Raw genomic sequence first — 20,988 nt, 5'->3', positions numbered from 1 at the left:
GTTCAGCCACCTCCACCCACACCAGCAAAGGCGGAGTGGGGAGCAGAGGTCACCCTCCCCGCGCTGGGCTGAAGCTGCCACGAGAGGCCGGTTGCGGGGTGTCAGAGTGGGCCAGGTTGCAGCAGGACACCCCCACCTGCTGACAGTGAGGCCACAGCCTCTCCGTCGTCGTCAGTGGAGACCAGGTGGGGAGCTGGAATGCCTACCCTTGGCCAGTGTAATGTGGAGCAGAGAACAAACGACATGAAGAAGAAGCAAATGGAAATTTTAAACTGAAACAACATACATCTCAGTGGATGGATCAACAGCAGAACGGAGGAGACAGAACAGGGTGAGTGAACTGGAAGACGGAACAATAGGAGCCACCCAGGATGAGCAACAGAAAGAAGGCAGACGGGGAAGAAGCATGCCCCTGAGGACCGAAAGATCTCGTTCACGTCCTCGAAGTCCTGGCAAGAGGGGAGAAGGAGAACGGGGCTGAAAAGTGCTCTAGGAGATAAGAGCTGAAAACATCCCAAAGTCGCTAGGAGACACGAACCTGCTGATCCAAAGGCTTAGCAAAGGCCAAACGGGGTAAACCCACAGACATTCACAAGACATGTGACAACTAAACTTCTGCAAACTAAGGGCAGGAAAAAATCTTGAAAGCAGCCGGGAAAACAGGAAAGCTTATCTGCAGGGGAAAACAACTAAAATGACTGTGGGTTTCTCATCAGAAAGCACGGAGGCCAGAAGGAAGTGGCAGGGTATTTTTCAAGTGCCGACAGAAAAGAACTGTCAACCCAGAACCCAGGAAAACACCCTCAGGAGCGGAAGGAAAATCACGCACATTCTCAGATGGAGGGGAACCGGGAGCGCTCGCTGCCAGCGGAAGAGAGTGGCGAACGGAAGTCCTCCAAACAGAGTGGAAATGAAAAGGAGGAGATCTCGGAATAGCAGGAAGAAAGAAAAAGACACCTTAAGAAAAATACGGGCAAGTGCAAGAGGGCTCCCTTCCTTTGAGTTTTCTAGATTATGTTTGATGTTTGAAGCAAAAATTGTAACACTGTTTGATGTCCTAAACGTATATAAAGGAAATATTTAAGACAGTTCTATTACAAATGGGGGGAGGTAAAGAGGGGACACTCTAAAAATACAGAGAAGACTCACTGCGGTGGTCATTTTGCAATGTACACAAGTATTGAACCATTGTGTTGTACACCTGAAACTAATATAATATTATGTGTCAATTACATGTCAATAAAAACATGAAGATATATAAAAACAGAATTTGAAAAAATGCTGAACTGACCCACCGGAAGGCAGGAAAAAGAAAACAGAGGCATAAAAAACAGACAGAACAAGCGGAAAGCAAAAAGTAAAACGGCAGACCTAACCCCTAACATACCAATAATCATGTAACAGTAAACCATCTGAACAGATGAATTAAAAGACATAGATTGAATGGACTAACACAATGTGGCAACACGCTGCCTACAAGAAGCTAACTTCAAACATACACAAGCTATACAGGCAGGTTGAAAGTAAAAGAATGAAACCATTAAAAGAAAAGTAAAAGAATGGAAAAAGCATTGTCATATAAAATTGACCAAAGGAAAGCAGAAATGACTACAGTAATATCAAATAAAGTAGACTTCAGAGCAAAGAAAATTACTAGAGCTAGAAAGGGATATTCTATAATGATAAAAGTATCCATCCACCAAGCAGACACCAATCCAAGTTGTGTGTGCACCGAACAATGGAGCTGAAAAATGCATAGAGCAAAGACTGACACAACTGAAAGAAGAAATAAGGCAAATCCATAATTAGAGTTGGAAACCTCAACACTCCTCTCTCAACAACCGGCAGAGTCACTAGACAGAAAACCAACAAGGGCGGAGCTCGACCACGTCATTAGCCAACAGGGTCCACTCAGCACTGACAGACACCCCATCTACAGCAGCAGAGCACACACTGCTTTCAAGGGCTCATGGAACACGTGCCACAGACCACATTCGGAGCCATAAAACACACATCAACAAACTAAAAAAATAGAAACTACATAGAGTGTGTTATCTGACTTCAGTGAAATCAGACTAGAAGTCCGCAACAGAAAGATATTAGAAAGCTCTACAAACACTGGACACTAAACACTCTTGTAAATAATCTAAAAGTCAAAAAGGAACTCAAGGAAAATGAAAAAATAAGTTGAACTAAGTAAAAATGAAAATACAGCATATCAAAATTGTGGAACGCAGCTAAAGCAGGAAAATTCATAGCACGAAGCATACATCAGAAAAGAGAAAAGGTCTCAAGTCAATCAGCCAGGCCCCCACCTTAAGAACTTACAAAAAGAAGAGAGAAATAAACCCAAAACAAGCAGAAGGAAGAACATAATGAAGATAAGAACAGAAATCAATAAAATTGAAAACAGGAAGAAAAACAAATGCAGAGGTCAGAGGTTGCCAGTGTTGAGGAGAGAAATGACTACAGAAGGTGTCCTCGAGGTGCAGCTTGTTCTGCATCATGGCCGCAGTGATGTCAGTGTCCTGGCCGTGACATCCCACTACAGGACTGCATGGTTCTGCAAGATGCTACCACTGTGGGAAACTGGGTTAAGAGAACACGGGATCCCTGTGAGTGAGTTCTTACAACTGCACGTGACTTTCCAATGATCTCCTGATGCCTGTGTGGCCCATACCCATCGGCCTGCGATGTCCATTTCTCATGCCACCTCCTTCATGGAGCCTTCCTGGATTTCTCCAGGGAAGTCATGTCCCATCTTTGAAACTCCCCTGACTCTCAGGGACTGAATGCTTCTCACCTTAGATTATAGAATGTGCATGTCCTAGCTTCTTTACCAGATGGTGAGCCCCCAAGGCTGAGGACACCTCCTGTTCCTCCCTGAGCCCAGCCCAGTCCTCCACACTTAGGAACAGGACTCCACAGTGTGGGACACAGTACCCAGGGCTTTCATCGGGCGCCGGGCTCCGTTCTACATACACTTCACGTACTAGCTCAGCTGACCGCCACCAGAACCCTGGGAGGTAGTCACCTTATTCTCATGTTACAAATGCAGAAGCGATGCCTCAGAGAGCTTAAACAACTTGCCCGGGTTACGCAGCTTGGAAGAGCAGACACCAGAACTTGGACCCAGCGGATCTGGCCCGAGTCCACTCTCCTAACGGCTGTGCTATCGTGGCTTCTCTTAGGCTCTCCTGGACAGAGCCTGCTGAGGGCTGGGCGGGACCAGGCTGTCTAGGGCCCGGGCGGGCCCAAGGGAGGGCTGGTTCAGGGCAGCTGGAGGGCCGTGGACAGGCCTTCCCTCACTCCGGGGGGCAGAGTGGGCGCAGGCTGTGCAAAGCCCCATAGCTGCCCGGGCTGGCTGGCGACTCCCCGCTAGGCTGGTCTGGGCTTCCTTGTGGCCACACCAAGGGTGGCCACGCCCAGGGCAGCCACGTCTGGGGACAACCACAGAGGATAGCGGCTGGTCTGGAGCAGGAGACAGTGCGGGCCTCCCTCCATCATTACAGAGGGTCCTGAGGGCAAGACGGCGCGGGGCTGTGAGTGAGAGATGGGGGTGGGGGGGACTGAAGCCCCATGGGAGGCTCTGTGCCAGCAAGAGCGGGTCCAGAGGCAGGCAGGGCCGGGCTGCAGGCCGCCTATCCAGGTCACGTGCCCTCTTCCACGGTTTGCCTTGTTCCCCTCCCTCCCTCCCCTGGAAAGAGTGTGAATGTGGCACAGGTCACGCACATGTGCACACACACACACACTCTCATCAGAAAGCAAACAGAAAACTCTCTGGGGACAGCAGCCACGCTCTGGGCCTGCCCCCGAGGCCTGTCTTGGCTGGATGTCCTCTGTCTGTCCATCCTCTGGATCAGTCAGGGTGTCTGGCTGAGATAGTAAATTCCTGGGGGACAAGCCCTGTACACGTGTAATTCAATCTGCTCTCGACCAACGCAAATAAACACTCCGCCAGGGCTCCAAACAAAGCTGATGATTGCCTTCCGAGGGGAGGGCCCATCTGTGGACACTCCCACGTTGACAGCGGGTTCCGGTGGCCTGGTCTGGGCTGCTGGGCTCATGGCGCCTGGCTTGTCCGAAGGGAAAAGACGAGATGGGACGGGGAGTGGCAGAGCAGGACAGTGGGGAGGAGCAGAAAGACACCAGCACGCCTCAGGGCACCACTGGAGCAGAGAGGAGCTCAGCATCTGGAAAAGCTAAACCCAGTGCCCTCCCTGCACAGGCGAGGGGGCACGTCCCCCTGCCTCCCTGCACAGGCGAGGGGGCACGTCCCCCTGCCTCCCTTGACCCCTGAGAGGACTTGCTGGTCGTAGGTCAGACACGTATCAATGTCCCCCTTTCACCAACAGCAACAGAGGCCAAGAGAAATCAGCGCCCAGGCCTCTGGACTCCTGTCCGAGCCCGTCCTAACACACCTTGCTCTTGGGAGCTAAGAAGCCAGTTGGGACCCGCGGTCTTGGTCACCACAGAACCACCACGCAGCACCTTGCAGACCCCAGCCTAGAGCTGTCGGAACCCGCCCGCTCCCCCAGCCTCCTCACTGGCTCACCAAGGACCCCCTACTTTTCTCCCTTACCCTCGATCACACCCTCATCCACTCTCTCGTAAAGGCCTCTGCCTGCAAGGTGCTAGGTGAGCGTGCGGTGAGCGGACGACTGGACGAAGGTGGAATGAGCGATGCAAGGGCGAACGGACCGTCAGCGGCCCCCGGGGCTGCTGGGGGCACAGCAGGCTCTCCCCTCCCCACCGCCGGCTGGACCGCCTGTCCTCAGCACTGCCGGTGTTGTTCCCACTCAGACGGTTTGCAACCTTCCCACCGTGATAAACAGTCCGGCAGAGAACATTCCTGCAGCTAGATCTCTGTACACATTGATGATCACTTAACTTAGGATAAATTCCTATGTAATCCCACTTTAATAGTGGGATAAACAAAACCATATTAGGAAGGGAAATTTGCTGCAAAAGAGAAATGAAAGTTATAATAAGCAATTCGAGGCAAAACAGAAAGGCTGGCCAGGCCCCCAGTTCTTGACTGTGGGTAACTGAGCGGCCCCTGCAGTTGTAGTTTTGGGGCTCCATAGCCAGAGGCCAACAGCCCTCACCCGCTGCCCCTCTCTGTCTGGGCCTGGCCCCTCGGCTGTGCTGCAAAACTCCCCAGCAGGGCCAGCACCCCCCTGCACCCCCTGCCCCAAGCCAGAGCAGAAAGGTGCCCAGTGGACACAGACACAGACAGATGCTCTGTAGCAGGCGAGCTGGACGGGGCACAGCAGAGTGGGGGAGGGAGCGGTCCATCTGCACCCACTACGCAGGGGATTCCACGCCAGGAGCCCCGCCAGCACGACCCCTCCCATCGCCCACCACCATCTCCACGTTCCTGGTGAAGACCAGGCTTCAGGATGTGGCCCAGTGCCCCCATCGCCCTGCCGGGCTGAGCACTGTGAGCCTGCATGGCTCAGTGTGTGCCGACAGCGGCTGCCACCGGGCCGCTGCCACCAGGCCTGGCAGGGACAGAGCAGTCCCGGGCAGTCCCACCCTGACGGGGTGGGGTGGACGCCCACACAGCGGAAGTGGGTGCGGAGATGCTGCAAAGCTCAGGAAACTCGAGGCTTGGTTGCCTTGGCAACGGGTGACCAGGGTCAGCGGCGGAGCAGAGGCAGCTGCAGGGCTAATGGCGGAAAATAGGCCATGCTGTCAGGCCCGGGTTCTGGGGACAGAGAGCTCCCGGAGGCGACACCGCCCTACACCTGGGCTCCCAGGACCCGGAGTCCCTGCACTCGCGGGCTGGCAGGGGAGGGGCAGGAAGGGGCCACTTTCACTGGGGTCTCAGCCCTCAGCCAGCATGGGGACACCCTCCAGCAGAGGCCAGGCTGTGGACAGCGTGGAAAGCCCTGTGTCCCACTCTGGGCACCAGGGAAATGTCCCCAGCCCCTCTGTGGCTCCACTTCGCAGCCCTCAAGACTCACCTCCTGTCTCCTCCGAGGACAGACGGTCTGAGGGGCCGCCTGGCTGGCGGGGCCTTCCCATTGGCTGCCCTGTGCTGCTCACAGGCTGGAACTGCAGGCCAGAGGCCAGGACGGGGGCGTGTGACCAGATGCCCCCGGAATGGAGGGGCAGAATTCAGGGCTGTGTCGCTGAGCCCGCCTCGAGGCCTGGAAGGAGGGCCTGACCCTGAGCTACTGGCTCTCTGGGTTTGCTGGGCCTGCCCTGCGGGGGAGGGAGGGGTGGCCCTGGGCACTGCCCGCACGTGGGGCGTGGGCTCTGCCAGGGACAGAGGGAGGGGACCTGCTCTAATGTTTTGTTTGGTGTTTTCAGGTCACTTAATCAAGACACACAAGAGGCCAGGAGCACCACCAGGACGGTGTGGTGCCTCTGCCCTAAGAAACAGTATGAACAGTAAACTATAAATCACAGGGAATGAAATGAATACTGTGTTTGGCAACTAGAACATCTGCTCGTAGATCACCTCACGTGGGTCTCGCGAGGGCCCGGGAGCCAGGCGGGCAGAGGCACCTCTCCCTTTGTGTCACAGGTACCTTGCAGAGAAGGAGCCAGCTCGCCCGAGGTCGCCGGTGGCCAGAGCCTGCGGGACCTGGCTCTCCGCTCCTGGCCAGCTCAGGGGGGCCCTGGGACTTCCTGATGTGGGGTGATGAGCTGCGCGCGCCTGATAACAACACCCTTTTCTTCGTGCTGCCCACGAGCTCCCAGTGTCTCTGCATTTTCCCCAGACCATTTTTTCTCCCTCCAGAATCATTCCCTCACCCCTTTCTCGAGCCTAAGGACACAGTCCCCTTTCTGCCCCACTTCCGGGGTTAACTCCGGGTCTATGGGAAGGACCCAGCGACCTTGGCTGGTGGCAGATTCGTGATGTTTACACTTGTCGACAGTGCCTTGTGTCGTCACTTAGACTGTGTGAGTTCAAACCAGGCCCAAAGTAGCAGAAGACTGTGAATACCCCTGAATGATCAGAGATGCCCCAAGACGAAGGAATCAGGCTCGGTCCGTGGGAAGCTGCTGGGTTTGCTTGGGTTGCTGTTTGGTTTGCTGCTGCTGCTGTTGTCTGCTTGTCTGTCTGGCGCAGGAGCTGGGGTGGAACCGGCCCTCGTGCTGGCTGAGCGCGCGCTCGGCACGGAGCTCTCCTCCTCGCTGCTTGTTTCTGGTTAGCTTTTTGGAAACTGTCTTAAAATTAGAGAAATGTTCCAAGTTTTAGTACAAAGAACTTCCCCCTGAACCATCTGAGAGTAAACTGCTGGCAGCCGGCGTCACCCGATGGCCTCAGCGCCCACTTCCTACAAGTCAGCGCCTCCCCCGTAACTCCCGTCCCGGCCCCACGGGCAGAGCGCTGGCCGGAGCCGTCCTGCCGCCGAGCGCTCGCGCTCGTGCTCTCTCCCCGCGCCGCCCGTCCCCGGGGCCCGCTGCAGCGAGACCCCGCTCAGGCTGCTCGCGGCATTCAGTCGCCGCCTCTTCCCTGACAGTTTGTGAACGAGACCCCTCTTGGCTATCCAGACTGTCTTGCACGGTGTCGGGTCACAGAAGGCCGTCCTCGGGGACCTCAGAGCGGGGGGAGGCTGGGTTACGAGCCGTGGGGCCTGGATGCCCTCTGAGCGTCCTGAGGGCCGAGTATGTGTGCCTCGAGATTCCTGGAGGCATTTGCTTCAAGAACAGGTGGTCAAAATCCTTCACAAACCCACGCCTGCTCGGGGCCAGCCCTGGCATCGGGGGGGGAGGGGAATTCAGGCTGCAGCCGTGCCCCCCTGTTGCCCTAGGGCACCAGGAATCTGCTGGGCAGATTCCCCCTGAAACGAAGCCCACAGGCCCACCTGACATTAGCCCCAGGCCTGGCTGGTGTGATCATCTCTGGTCAGGGCCCGCTGTCCAGCTCGGACAAGCCCCCAGCGAGCTCTGCCCTGTCCTCGGGGCTGCTGATGCGGGCAAACAGAGGTCCTGGGCGTGAGAGCACGACCTGGGCTTGCCCGGTTCCGTGGAAACACGCTTCTCCCCGGCGTCTGGCTAATAGGAAGCAGCTGGGGCAGCGGAGCTCCGGGGACTTGCCCCGCGCGGCTGTCCACCCAGGCCCCTCCGGCCCGCCTCCCTCCCCAGGCCTGCCATCCAAGCCCAGTGACCTGGGGAGACCTGCAGACACTTGCGTGTGTGCACGAGGCCCACCTGGACTTTCAGACAGACAGACAGACAGCCTGGGGGAGCGGTCGGGGAGAGGACGCAGAGCCCCTGCTTGGAGCCCGGTGCTGAGCACCTACTTTGGGGTGTGCCCTGCACGCACGGGGGTTGCTTGTGGTAACTTGTTGAATCTTGACAACTTCAGGAAGTGAGGGTGATCAACAGTCCCATTTTATAGGGAAGGAAAGTGAGGTCCCAGGAGGTAAAACCACACGCCTGGTGCCACGGTCACCATCAGCCCACGTCTGCCCAAGCCCGTTCTCAGCCCGCCTGCTCGGGGGCCTGTGTATGCAGGCAGCCACCGGGGCCCTCCCAGGAACTGTGTTGGGCCAGATGTGGCCAGACGTGCCACTGCCCAGAACTCAGAAGGGACACTCAGCACTGGACGGGGATTCGGGACGCAGCCTGAGGAAGTGGAGGTGGGGGCAGTGCCGGCGCTGTGTTAACAAGTGGGCTTTGAGCCCTACGGGAAGCAGAGGTTCTGGGCGCCAGGATTCCGGGATGGGCAGCCCTGATCTTCCCACGGGAACTGCCAACCAGGGACAAGAGGAGCTGGCTCTGGGCTGGGGCCAGTCCCTCCCGCGCAGAGGGGCAGGGGGAGCCCTGGGCAGCGCCCCCCACCCCCGGCCTTGCACACCAGCCCTCACTGTCTCCCTCTCTCTGTGAGCCCGCCAGGCCCACGCTCCAGTGACTCCGGGCTCCAAGCCCTCAGAGCTGGCGCTCGGCGCACTTTGCCTCACGGGGTCTCGTGGGGGAAGACGGCGCAGTGCAGCGGCCACACAGCCGGGCAGGGCCCTTGGGGAGGCTCCATCTCCCGGTCCGGTCCCCATGTGCGCCTGCACTGTGCAGAGAAAGGACACTCCGGACGTGTGGCCGGGGACCGCACAGACGTGGCGTGCGCGAGGCCTGGGTGCAGGTGTGACTGGGGAAGCTGGTGTCTGTGGACTGGGGGGCAGACACTGGCCACGCTGGCTTGGAAGGGAGGCCCCGGGGTGCTGCAGGTGCCCCTCCCTGGGCCTCTGACGGCTGTGGACACATCCGCCGTCTACACACACAGGAGGTCCTTATCGCTGGATAAACTGGATCAGACGGATCCTGAGACGCCTCTCTGAGCAGCATGGCCAGCAGGACTGACAGGGAGGCAGAACCCCTGCCACCGCAGCCCTCCTGCCCTGGGCCTGAGTCTGGGGGCCGCCCCTCAGAGGACCCAGCGGAGAGAGCCCCCCACCACGAGCAGCTCCCCTGCGGCGGACGGCCTCCCCACCGTGTCAGGAAGGGCGGGTGATACTGATTTCCAAACGCCGCCCAGTTCTCCATCCTATCAGAGTCCCGTGAAGGCAGCGGGTCATCTCTTCTGTCTTCCGGTGGCTCTGGGGTGGGGTTGGGTGGGGGGCAGACTCTTCCAAAACACCGGCTAATGAAGTCATCCCCTGCAGTTTGGGATGGGTGAGCGAATCACGGTGCCCCCACAGGAAAGAAAGTTAACAGCGATGCGTGCGGAGCTTTGACAGATACGGAAAATGCCTGAGACAATATTAAACAACAGGAAAGACACAAAACCACAAAGCTGCAAACAGAGCTTGCCACCGACTGTGAGGGAGGGGCTGGCCTGGAAACAGGAGAGGTGGCAGGAAGGTGCGCACTTACTTCCGGACGGGGATGGCAGCTGCCGAGCGCTCTGCCATTCTGCCAACCAGGAGAACAACAAGTTGTTCAACTCAGGGGGAAAAGGAGCCGTGGCAAGCAGTGTGCGGGTCCCCTGTGTCTCTGGTGGGCAGGGAGGAAGCCCCTCCAGGGCTAGTGTGGCCGCGGGGCAGGGGGCCTCCCTGCCAGATGGGGGGGACACGCCTCCCAGCCGGGAGCACCGCCTGGGTACCGAGGGGGTGGCATGAGCCACGTGACCTGGGGGCTGTACAGGGTGGCGCGGTGGGCTCAGTGGGAGGCCTTCCTGGAGGCGGTGGGCCTGGAGGGGCCTCCTCTGAGGTGAACTGGGGAGGATGGATCTCTGGGTGTCCCGTGGGCTGTGGGGAGGGTCCTTGGAGAACACAGCAAAGCCGTCAGAACTGTGTGTGTTGGAGGTGTGGGTGTGGGCAGGGTGGGGAGGCCCCTGGAGCCCAGAGAGGGTCCCGATGGGACGGGAGAGCCCAGAGCAGCGGGAGAGGGAGCAGTGGGGGCTGAGGAAGGGCCCAGGCGGAGCCTTGACAGGCAGGAGGGTGGCTGCGTCTCAAGTTGTTCTTTTAGAGAAAAGTCAGAGCTGCCACGGGTCATGTGGGTGTTAATTTTTGGCTGGTTCAGTGAACTGGCGCCTCTGGTGATGAAATGCTGGTCAAATCCTCCCCTTCACGTGGCCCGGGGTCCTGCCTCTGACCGTGGGGGCCTCAGTTTCCCCCAGAGAGGCGGGGGTGGGTGACAGTCTCCCATTGTCCTCGGGGCTCCCGGGTTCTGCTAATAAAAATGATTGTAAAACGCTTTGCAAACAGCGGGGCTGCTCACAACGGAGGCTTCTCCCCCACAGAGCAGCTTCAGTCCCCACAGGGGTCCGCCCGGAGCCTCGCTGTCCTCGGAAGAAGGGCCCTCTGTTCCTCGGTGAGCTGGGTGGATGCCGCAGCCGCGGGACAGCCAGGGGCCGGGCCCTGTGCCCGCTGCTGGCAGCCGGCCTCACACAGCACAAGGAGAAGTCTGTGTGTCTCCTCGGCCGGGAGCGCGCGCTGCCAAGGCCCTGTGACGCTGCAGGACTCGGGGGCGGAGGGAGGGCGGGCAGCAGAGAGCTGGCGCGTCTCACTCAGGGAAGTGGTGTGATGACTAATCTTAACGGGGAAGCAACGGCGAATGCTCACTGAGTCTCTAGTGGGTGCGGTCACTTTACACGTGTTAGCTCCACTCAGCGACCCTCGGTGTCAGGGGCCACTCCACTCCCTGGGGTGCTGGTGGCAGAGCAATGGGCCCTGAAGACGCCCCTGCCCCGATACTTAGAACCTGTAACGCGTGACCTCAAACTGCAGACGTGGCCAAGGTTAAGGACCAGTGACAGAGTCGCCTGGATTATCCAGGTGGACCCAACCCAATGCCACAAACCCTTAAAAGCAGAGACCCCTTCCCGGCTTCGGGGGACAGGCAGAGGACAGCGGGGGGGGGGGGGCCTGGGCTGCGGCTGCCGGCGTTGAAACGCAGGAATGGGCCACGGACCAGAGTAAGAGCGGCCTCTCCTGGTGGCTCGGCAGGGACCCAGCCCTGCCCACGTCTGGTCTCACCTAGCAGCACCCAGACCCACAGCCACGCGATCACACGTGTGTCGTGGGAAGCCACGGAGGTGGTGGGAATTTGCTGGAGCAGCAACAGCACACGAACACACGTCCCCAGAGGCATGGGTGTTCAGCTGCACACGGGGAAGCACTGCTGGGATGAGCGGGAGGTGGATTCTGTCCCCAAAGGAGAGCCGCCCTCCCCCCGGTGTGCCAGACACCCGTGCGAGGGCTGAAGAGGACCCATCCAACCAGGCGGCTAGTCGCCCCCACGGCTCTGCCCAGGGGCCTCCTTACCCTCAAGAAACCGGTTCAAGCAGGAATCAGGGCCCTCACCCTGCAGATGAGGAAATGGAGGCTCCGAGAAGCGGGCTGTCACGCACAGGGTCCCGCGGCCCCACCCGGCCCGGAGCACACACTCCAGGGATCCGACTCCAGGTCTGGTTCCTCCTTGCCTCGGATCTGGGGGCTCTGGGGGTTTACCCCGCTATGCCCACCACCCGAAGCAGACCCCTGGGGTCCCAGCCCCAGCCAGCACCTTGGGGCTGCTGCTCTGTGCGCCTGCCCCAGCCCGGACCCACCCACTCCTCCCAGCCGGGGCATGGCCACCCCTGGAGGGAGTCTGCTGTCTGGGCGGGGTCCTTGTGTCCGGGGGCTCCCGGGGACGTATGTTCTGCTTCTGCAGATGCACGGGGGAGAGAGATGGGAGCGGCACCCAGCAAAGCGGCCTGCTAAGCACATCTGCCTGTCCTTCTTCACACATCCCCCAAGGACGTCCCTTCCCCGCACGTGTCCTCTTAGGACTCCCCTCCCCGGGACCAGGCCATCTTAATATTCCCAACCATCCATCCTGGCAAAACCTGTTTATAAAGCCTGTGCATGACCTCATCGACCGCCCTGCCCACCACCTGGGCTGTTCTCAGCCCCACGTTTCAGAAGAGGGAACCGATGCTCAGACAGATTCCATGACGGGTTCCACACCATCAGGCACAGCAGGCCCAGGACGTGGACCAGGGGATGTGACTTCAGAGCCCACCTTCCCTCCTGGAGACTCGCTGGTCCCCTCACCCACAAAACACCAGAGATGGGGCCTGCCCCACCCTGCCCTGCCCACCCCCAGCAAGGCCAGCTCACCTCCATTGCCCCTGCCCAGAACCACCCCCCAGCTCAGACAGGTGTCGGGACCTGCTTCTGCACATTCCCAGGATGACCTGCTTCATGTGAGGCTTGTAAGCCTCACCTAGAGGCAAGCTCGGGGCTGGCTGTCACAGGCAGTTATACGAAGAGGTCAGTCCTGCCAGGATCCCTTCATCCTTTCCTGCCGAGATGTGGCTGTGCCCGAGGGGAGGCCACCGCCGCCCCCCAGGCCAGGCCCACCAACCACGTTCTCATGCGGCCAGCTGCCGAGGGGCTGCCACGATGTGAGCTGAGTCACAGAGCTGGAATCCGACGCCTCCCAGGCCTCCCCCAGCCCCGGCCAACTCTGCCTCGGCCCCCCCGACGCCCCCACTGCGGAAACACCTTCTGCCAGTAAGTTCCCAGCACCAGGGTCCAGAGGCAGGCTCGGCCTTAGGGAAGCACACTCGGCGCCCACCAAGCTCACGGCCTCGGCTGCCTGTCCTCCTGGGCCGACAGATGACCCTAACTTAAACGCTCTTCACCCGCAGGTGCCTCTGCTCCGACCTTGATGCTCTCGCCCCCCGTCTGAGGGCACAGAAGGAATCGCAGCCCCGCCTTCAGGGCGCCCCAGTCTGATGGGCGAGCACGGCTGCCAAGTTCACGGAGGCCAAGGACGCGGGGAGACAGCCCTCACCTCCAGGAAATCCCAAGCTGACGCGGGAGCCACAGCCCGGCCCCGGCCCCGAGGAGCCGCCAGCCTGATGCAAACAGCTCTGTCCTTGGATGTTCCCAATGTCGGTTGGGGGGAAAGACTCAGAAGGAAAACCCGGAGACGCGGAAGACGGACAGTCCCGCCAACCTCCCTGCAGGGCCGGTCACATGCCGGTCCCTCTGCAGGCTAACCTCCCTCACAACAAACTCACTTACAGCCAGGGGACGAAGCACGGAGGCTAGCTGCCCCGCTGGGAAGCAGCAGAACTGAGACTCAGCCCCGGCCTGCGCCTGCCCACGCCCGGCGCCAGCGTAGCCGCTGAGTGCCGGGCCGGCCGGTTCACCTGCCGCCCCGTCGGCCCCGAGGCTGGACCTACTGCTCCTTCCACTCACACCCAGCCGCTCCCACAACACTGAACGGTCACTACACGTAGGGCAGCTGATCGACAACGTCCCACTGTCCCAGCAGTAAGGGGACTGCTGACACTGTCTCTTTAAAACAAAGAGGCGGACTCGGGGCAGAGCTTGTCCTCCCCGCAGGTCCTGTCCCCTGGGAGCTCGCACACCCTAGAGGCTCCGCGGCTCAAGGCAGATACATGGGGGTCAGAGTGCCCCAGCCTGGAGCCAGTCTCCAAGTGGACGCCCTGCTCAGGACCGCTGGAGGAAATGACCCTGGGAGCAGATGGGGAGCCTGCAGCAGTGGTGACCACTCTCCACTGTGTGCCCCTGGGGCTGTCCTGGAACAGCTGCCTGGCCTCAGGGCTCAGGACACGGGCCCCGGAGCTACCCGCAGACCCTCTGTCCCCGGAAAGGGCTCTTTGGGGAGGGGAACCAGCAAAGCTACCCATGCAACAGATCCAGACTGTGGAAACCTCGGTTCCCTCCATGGGACAGTGACCTGGGCCCTGAAGGACCGGGAGGCAGGTTTTCCGTGAGTCCCTGCCCCTAAGGGACTGCCATGGGGCCAAGGACCCAGGCCCAGTGCCCATCCCGGCCCACCCCCTGCCTCACTCTGGATGTGTCGTCCTCGGGCACCCAAACCACCCCAGATGCAGGGTCACCGGACTCCTGCCTGCAGGGCGCTGGCCCAGGACGGCCAGGGCTGGGCCCTTCTGCACTGGGCAAGGGTCCTGGCTGGGCAGGGGCTGTGCTGATGGTGGGGGGAGGTCTGGCCCTGACGAAAGGGCCTCAGAACCCCAAAGGGTGGAAATTTGGAAGGCGCCTGGCCAGAAAGTCTCTGACCTTTGCCCCAGCCAAGAGCACCGTAGCCTGTTCCACACGGGGTCCCCCAGATCCCTGACGGGCTTTTCGCTCTGAAAATAAAGACTAAATGAAGCCAACACGTTGCTGTTTGATGGAGGGTGGGGAGTGGTGGACGGAACACAATCGAGAGTAAGAGAAGTGTTGACAGTGCCCAGAAAACGGAGACAACACAGCCGCCCGGAGTCAGGCTGCCGGCTTGTGCTGCCGGACCTCCCTGCTGGCCCACCCCCTACAGCAGCTCCAGAGCTGCCCCCAGACTTTCCTCCAGCCCGGAAAGGAGGGGGTGGCGCCGGGCCTGCCTCCCAGCCCCCAAGGCGCAGAGCTGCCCGCGGCTGCCCGCACCACCAGGGCGTGGGACTGGCTTCTGCTGGGTGACGGCGCCCTCTGGTGGCGGCAACGGGAGGATGCAGGGACCTGCAGACAAAGGGCGACCCGTCCTCCCTCGGGCTCCCAGGATGCTCTGTGTGGCCGGCCTTCACTGAGCACCTACTGGGGGGGTGGCACTGGGCCCCGCCCAGTGGTCTGTCTGCTCCCGAGGGCGCATGAAAGGAACCCAGCCAGGAGGGAGGTGACCTTCCACAGCTCCTGGGTGGCTGGGCCTCCCTCTCACACACTCCTGCCCCAGAGAGTCCCCAGCAGGCACACCTGCCCCATCGCCTGCCCTGAAGCCCTGCTCCAGGCTCTCCCGGGGCCTCAGCCTCCCCTACACTCGGCCAGTCTCTCCTATTGACCAGGAACTTCCCCAGGCGGGAGGTGGTGGGTAGAAGGCAAGATCTCCCGGGCACCCGCTCCCACCAGCACTTTATCGTCGCCAGCTCATGGACGCCTCCCGCAGGCCTGCCTGCACAGACTGAACAGCCCGGGTTACAGAGGGAACTCTGCCCCGGAGGCCGGGCCCCACGCCCTGCTGGGTGCCTTACGTGGGTGAGCTCACCCCATCCTCCACCAGTCCAACAAGCTAGTTTAAGATGATCCCGTTACAGATGAGGGCACTGAGGGACATGGCGTCTGCACAGCGTCCTCTGACTAGCAGGCGGCCGTGGCTAGGCCCCCAGCTGCCCCACCCTCCTCACCCTCCCGCCCTCCCACAGGGCTCTATGCCCACCTCACAGCCCCTCCAGGGCCCCCAGGAGGCCTTTCCTCCTCGCCCTGCGAACCCCAGACCCGCACAGATGTGAAGACGCAGCGCCCTGTTCCTCTTCACCCGTCCACTCCGACTGGAACAAAACCCACACTGGACACTTAGTTCCCAGCGTCACTCCAGCAAAGGGACTGCAGCCCAGCCAGTCGTTCCCCGGCTTTAAGCGCTCATTCCTTCCAGCCTAAGTGGTGCGGGCAAGGTGGGCCTCGGACCAAGAAGGGTCCCTGAACGTCTGGTCACCAGCAAGCAGGCTTCAGGCGGGCATCCTGGGAAGGGCTGGGCGATTTCTGACCTGGTCCCCCCCAACCTCGGGCTGATGCCAGGGGCCACCCAGTGGAGAGTCAATGTCCTGAAATCAAGGCCTGGCGGGGCCCCTGAGCCGCAGCCCACACGTCCAGAGCCCACGCATCAGGACTGTTACGTCTGCCCCTACAGAGGCCCCGACAGAGTCAAGCCTGTCTTTCGGGGGCACTGAAGATTTTCTTGGGCTCTTTAAGGAGATGGCACCTGAGACCCTAACGTGTCTTCACACAGGAGAGTGAGGCCAGTGCTCTCAGCCGGTCAGTAGGGGGACCCCTGGGAGGGGCCTAGAGTCTGTGGAGGGGGCAAGGGCTACCCTGGGACCCCTCCCGGACGAAGGCTGGGCCCGGAGAGCAGAGGGGAAGAGTCTGGGGGCTCCTTACCCCAGCCTGGAACGCCCCAGCCCCCTTCACACCCACTCTGCCTGACTCAGACCTGGAGCCGATGGGACCCACTTCCCAGGAGGCCTCCCCTCGGGCCCCCGCCCAGCGGCTACGATTCCCTCCTCTGTCCTCCACCGCCCTGAGCCCCCCCGTGGCACTTACTACAACCGGACCATCCTTCCTAACCGAGCCCTGGACCCCCTGTCCCGTGCCCAGCACAGTCCCAGGCTGTGGCAGGTGTTCCGTGAGTGACTGAGTGACGGTGAGTGAACGTGGCACTTTCGTTCCTCGCTCTCAGCCTGAAATCCCGTCTCCCAGCCCAAACCCCTCCTGGGCCTTTTCCACTGGCTGTTTGCATGAACACAGACCGCAGGCGGAGCCACGCGCCAGCCCCTGAGCTGGCCCTAGGCCGCCCACTGACCCTTGCCCGGCCATCTCTGCAGGGTCTTTCCTCCAGCACCAGGGACCCATCTGGCCCCTGGATCCCCAGGAGCCTCTTCCTCTTCTGGCCTCTCTTTCGGAAACACCTTTTTCCTGCCCCTCGGCTGCTGTGTTTCCTGCACAGGGAGAGGGGCTTCTGATTGGAGTGTTATTTATAGCAGGCCTCCCTCCTTCCAGGCCTCACGAGGTGAGGGCCCTCAGCCCAGGGGTGCAGACAGAGGTGCTCAGGACTTGCCAGGGTCCCGGCCGCCAGAGGAAGGAAGCTGGGCTCCCAAACAAGGGGCAGGATGAGAGGCACTGGCCGCCCCCAGCTCCCCCGCACCTGCCAGTGACCCCACACCTCCCTCAGGTCCCCAGACTTGAACTCTCAGGACCCCAGAGGCAAAGAGCTACAGGATTTCAATCTGGAGAAGAACCTAGAGACCAAATCTGATGAGGAAACAGAGCCTCAGAAAGGGGGCACATCTGAACAAGGGCACACGCGGAGTCGAAGCAGGCCTCTCAGCCAGAACCGCCCGGACGCTGGCCCAGCTCACGGCGGTTACAAAGGGCCTCGCGTGCCCTGTCTCGTCCCACCTCACGAGGCAGGTGGTACGCTAGGGGTTGAACTGTGTCATCAGAAAAAGAAACACTAACCATCGCAGGCTGTGACCTCGCTTGGAAACGGGGTCGCGACAGATGCCTTTAGTTCAGGTGAGGTCACCCTGGGGTAGGGCTGGCCTTACGAGCTGGGTGTCATTAGAGGAGGAAATGCGGGCACAGATGCCCACGGGGGGACAAGAGAGGACCGCAGGGGGACGACGGCCTCGCGACGATGGATGCAGAGACTGGGGCGATGTGTCCAGCCGCCAAGGGCTGCCGGCAACACCAGGCGCCGGAAGAAGCAGGAAGGACCCTCCCCTGCAGGTCTAGTGGGGGCGTGGCCCTGCCGACACCGCGAGCTCGGACTTCCAGCTCCCAGAACCGAGACAATCAGTTTCTGCTGCTGTAAGCCGCCCATTTGCAGTGCTTTGTTGCAACGGGTCTGGCAGATGGACACGTGCTGCGGTACCTCTTTGCCGGCTGAGGACTCTGAGACTAAGGGAGGTCAGACGTGTCACCGGCTCCACACTGAGGAGCAGCAGGCTCTTCCAGGAAGCCCACGCACCTCCTTGAGTCCCCTCTCTGCGTGTCTCTCCCACGGCTTCCCAGCCACTCTGCCCTGCCTTCCCTGCAGGCCTGCCCTCGCCTGGACAGCCCACCTGCTGCCGGGCTCCCCTCTTGCAGTCCACCAGTCCACTCAGTACCTGCTCTCGGAAGCCCACCGTGCCAGGTTCGGAACAGGTGCTGGGGTCCCTCCAGTGACCAGAGCCCACCTGGAGCTACGGGCGCTCGGTCAGACGCCCCTTGGAGCCTCTGGCTAAAGTCCCGCCCGCACCTCCCTGTCCCCACCTGCAGGGCCGACACTCCTGTGTCCAGTGCTCTGAACTTTCTATTCTGGGAGGAAAAGGTGGCTCCCAGTCCATGAAGACACCGTGTCCACACACAGGGAGCCATGAAACAGGAGGTGGTCTGGGCACAATGAAGAGACACTGCCGACCCCAGAGCATTCCAGCTTATCTTCACTCTCCAAACCCCCTCAGAGACCCTCCTGGTGCGGGGAGGCGGGCCTGGGGCAGTGAGAAGGGGCAAGAGCCCCCGCCCGGTGCACAGACTGGCTCATCCGAACGTCAGAAGTTAAAAGGCACGAACTACATCCTTCAACATGGACGAGTCTCAGAGACGGTACCCGGAGTGGAGGACGCGGACACAGAGCAGAACCCACCACACGACCCCGCGTGTCCGACGTTCAGGAACAGGCACCAGGGATCCGGGTGATGAACGTCAGAAAGATGGAGGCGGGAGGGGCGCTGGCAGGCATGGGGGGGACAGGAGGAAACTCTGGGCTGAGGGAGTGTTCTGTACCTGATCGGGGAGTGGTTACGAAGGCATGTTCATGTATTAAGCACACTTCACACTGGACACTTAGGGTTTGTGCACTTCCCTGTAACTCAAACCTCAATTAAAACACGGCAGGACAGGAAGGATTCCCGCCCTCGGGGCTGGAGGGGAGGCCAGCGCGGGGCCGGCGTACAGGTGCTGGACGGCGGGGACAGCCTCCTGCTGCTGCTCTTAGACTGGAGCTTGCTCGGCTGTGTCCATCCCTGGCTGCTCCAGGCAACCGCCCAGGTCTCTCTACAAAGAGGCAGATGGAAGCAAACAGGGAACCAGCTCCCGTCTATGGGCCAGCGAGCGCGGCTCCTCCCGGCTCACAAATCAGGCCTGCCTTCCGCCTCGCCTCGAAGGCCTCCGGGCCGAGCCCTCCCTGGTGCCCGACTGCCAGGGAGACGGAGGCGCGGCGGCCCCAGCTGCACCGCGGCTCCTGGGGCTCGAGCTCAGCACTTCTAACCTCCCGCCTGCCCGTGGACTTCGCCTGGGCCACATCTGCGGCCCCTCCCCCAGAAGCTGGGGCAGCTCACAACGCCCTGGAAACGCAGCATGGCCAGATGACAGGCAGGCCTTGCCCAACAGCCCCCAGAGGCCTGCAGCCCGGAGCCCAGTGGGGCCCGGGGGGCTCGTATGTCTCACAGCCCGTACCACTGCCTCCTCGTCCGTCGGACCCCCAGCAGGGAAGCACCCCCTGACTGGCATACAAACACCCCTTCAGGGATGAGCCCCCCAGAAGTGAGATCTGCAGGACTGGAGAGCTGAACGTTTGCGCTGGCTCCGTCACTGGCCCAGCCCGCATGTACCCTCCAAGGACCAGGGGCAGCGAGCTGCGGGGTGCCTGATCCGGGGGGTGCCCGGATGGAGAACGACGGTGGTGACCAGCATCTGCTCCACGCCAGGCGGCTTGTGACACCCTCTGGGGCAGGACTGACTGTTTCCATCCCACAGATGATGAGACGGAAGCCCAGGGGTGGCAGGGGCCAGGGCTGACTCTGAAGCCCACACGTTCCTCCACGTCTCCTGCCCCAGGGACCCCGGGCCAGCGAGTGGCTGGGGGGCAGCAGATGGGCTCTCACCTGCGGGGAGACTCAGCGCCGTGAGCAGGAGAGGGGGAGGACGCCCTGGCTACCTGGCCCTCAGCTTATGGACGAGCTACCCCTTCCCTCGAGGAATCAAGACCAAGCGTTTCCTGAGCCCTCATCTGGGCCAGGACCCAGCGAGGCCACTTCCAGCCCCACATCCCACCGAGCGTGGCCCACTGGGCTCTTCTGTGCCCTGGGCGGCCGCTCCCAGACACGTTGGCATGCCAGCCCCAAGCCGGCATCCCCGACACGGAGTCCTTTGTCTGCGACTGGACGTGGGTGGGAGTGTCCCGGCCTCTGTGGGGCTCAGCAGGGGCCCTTCCCACCCTCTTCCCACGGCCGCTCCAACCCTGCGGTCACTTTCTGGGCCTCCCTAGTGGCCTCCGATTCCTGTCTGTAGCCAGCAAGAGGAAGTGAGGCGATGACTCAGAGGTGTGATGGGGCCTTAAAGGAGCGTCTGGGCGACGACCCTGGGTGGGGAGCTAGGGCACAGCAGAGTCAGGGTGATTCCACGGGAGACGTGTAAACTGTCGCGGGGGCGTACTCACCCCGAACAGCTAAGAAGCAAGTCTCAGTGTTTTGCCAGACTAACACAGGCCTGCATTCAGGCAAAAGGCACTTAATTTCATCTCTGAGGAGAGAGCCAGAACGCAACCTGTAACACGTTCAGTGTCGCTCGGACTGACTGGGTGACGCCTGCAGCCGTGACGACGTCGGGGACGCACCTTCACGTAGCTTTTCTTGAAAGGCAAATCTGAAGGACTCGTCAACACAAACGCCACAGCAAAGTTACTCACAAAAACCCACTGTGATTTCTGCATTTGGGTAACCGATGTGACGCCTGTCGTTCAGGCCCACGGGCCATTAAAAAGGCTGTGCACCTGTGCGTCCAGGCTGTGGGGAGCCTTGAGAGGCAAAGATCAGGAGCCAGAGGCCCGAGTTCCCACCTGACTCCCTGAAGCTGTGTGGCTTTGGGCAAGTTGCCTACCCTCTCTGAGTCCCGATTTCACCAGCTGTAGAAAGGGGAACGTCTGTCCTGCCACCTGGTAGCATTGCCACAAGGAGAAAATGAGATGTTGGCTGTGAAGTCGTCAGTGACGGCTGTTCCCTAAACCAGAGGAGCTTCCGCAGTACAGACCTCAGGAGGGGCAGGAGGT

General features: G+C 60.8%; 1 protein-coding gene across 4 annotated transcripts in view; it reads right to left on the bottom strand.

The window, feature by feature from the left end:
• The window catches only part of NAV1 (neuron navigator 1), a 174,816-nt gene that overhangs the window by 145,805 nt on the left and 8,023 nt on the right, over positions 1 to 20,988 (bottom strand). The window contains exon 1 of one of the 4 annotated variants that reach the window (XM_032466889.1): positions 5,970 to 6,363. The exons of the other annotated variants lie outside the window; for them this stretch is intronic. The gene's annotated coding sequence lies outside the window, so the exon portion shown is untranslated. Of the gene's footprint in view, positions 1 to 5,969; positions 6,364 to 20,988 lie in introns of those variants that run through there. 4 annotated transcript variants of the gene reach the window in all.

This window comes from Camelus ferus, chromosome 23 (assembly GCF_009834535.1).
Source record: "Camelus ferus isolate YT-003-E chromosome 23, BCGSAC_Cfer_1.0, whole genome shotgun sequence".
Lineage (NCBI taxonomy): Eukaryota > Metazoa > Chordata > Mammalia > Artiodactyla > Camelidae > Camelus > Camelus ferus.
The sequence above is the reverse complement of the archived record's forward strand: the minus strand, read 5'-3'. Positions and strand labels throughout refer to the sequence as shown.